Genomic DNA, 1,413 nt, shown 5'->3' with positions numbered 1-1,413 from the left:
CTCCAGCCAGGTTCTGTCCAGGTTCTCCAGCCAGGTTCAGTCACCAGGTTCTAGTCAGGTTCTCTTGCCATGTTCTATCCAGGTTCTGTAGCCAGATTCTGTCTCTAGGTTCTTCAGCCAGGTTCTCTTGCTAGGTTCTGTCTCTAGGTTCTGTGCCAGTTTCTGTCCAGGATCTTTTGCCATGTTCTGCCTCTAGGTTCTTCAGCCAGGTTCTCTCGCTAGGTTCTGTTTCTAGGTTCTGTGTCTAGGTTCTGTCAAGTTGATTCTTCTTAATTAAGGTCCTTCCAAGCAACTTCTGAGCTTGAGGTGTGACTGGAGGCAGCAGTCAGCATACAGGGAATAATAATACCCTTTAGAAATTAGCGATGTGACAAGAGAGCCTGCGGGAAGCAAACAGAACAGGCGATGTCACAGCACCCCAGGGTGTCCTCATGAGCCAGAGCGTGGTGAGAACTCGTCGGAAGTGATCGAGGAGGAACTTCAAAGGGGCTTTGCTTCAGGTGCTTCACTCAGTGGAAACAACCAACTACAATGTCCCTTTTCTTTTCCCGGGATGGAAGCTATAGAGGCTGGATACCCAGAGCTGGCTCAGAGCGCCTGGGCAGTGACCCCTGTCCTCTTGCCCTCTCGCACTTGGGAAAGAATCGAGCCCAAACAGTAATTTACTTAGGATTCTTCTGAGGTTGGTTTCATGTGCTTTTTATCCATTTATGATTTTAGATGACATGCATTTAGCTAACTTTATGAGACAATATAAGCCTAGAATGGTCGTTGGCCCCAGGACAAACTCCCCCACACCCCCCATCCATGAAGGAAGGCCATCTAGTCCCAGGGGAGAGAATAGAAGAGGTGGTGAGAGCGGGAGACCAGGAAGGTCCCTGAGGTCAGTTCTTCCCTGGGTCGGCTGGATAGCTGAGCCAATAAATCCCCCCTTTTCTCTTTAAACTGCTTTGAAATGAGGTTCAGTGTTGTGCAACTAAAAATCCTTACAAATATATTCCCTGTGGCCAGCAGGGTGTGCTCATATAGGGAGATGTTTGCAGGGGCCAAATACTACAACTACAGTGGCTACCATTTATTGAAAGCTTCATTTGTACCCAGCTCTATACTGACCATCTAGGCACATACTTGCCTTAAATTCTTTTTTTCTTCTTTATTAAGGTATTACATGTGTGTCCTTACCCCCGTTACCCTCCATCCCCTCTCACACTACTGGTGTCTGTGTCCATTGGTTAGGCTTATATGCATGCATACAGGTACAGGTCCTTTGGTTGATCTCTCCCCCTTACCCCCACCCTTCCCTAACCTTTAATTCTTACAACACCTTTCCTGTGGATATATTACTATTTCCATGTTTCAAATGAGGAAATTGTGGCTCCGAGAGGTTCAGTGACTTGCTCAAAATCACACAGG

The 1,413-nt window shown here is 47.2% G+C and overlaps 1 protein-coding gene across 1 annotated transcript in view; it reads right to left on the bottom strand.

Annotated features, from left to right (window-relative positions):
* Positions 1–1,413, bottom strand: part of GLT8D2 (glycosyltransferase 8 domain containing 2) — a 31,264-nt gene that overhangs the window by 16,869 nt on the left and 12,982 nt on the right. The gene's annotated exons all lie outside the window — the stretch shown is intronic.

The sequence above is a fragment of the Myotis davidii genome, unplaced genomic scaffold (genome assembly GCF_000327345.1).
Source record: "Myotis davidii unplaced genomic scaffold, ASM32734v1 scaffold120, whole genome shotgun sequence".
Classification (NCBI taxonomy): Eukaryota; Metazoa; Chordata; class Mammalia; order Chiroptera; family Vespertilionidae; genus Myotis; species Myotis davidii.
This window is presented reverse-complemented; position numbering and strand designations above follow the sequence as displayed.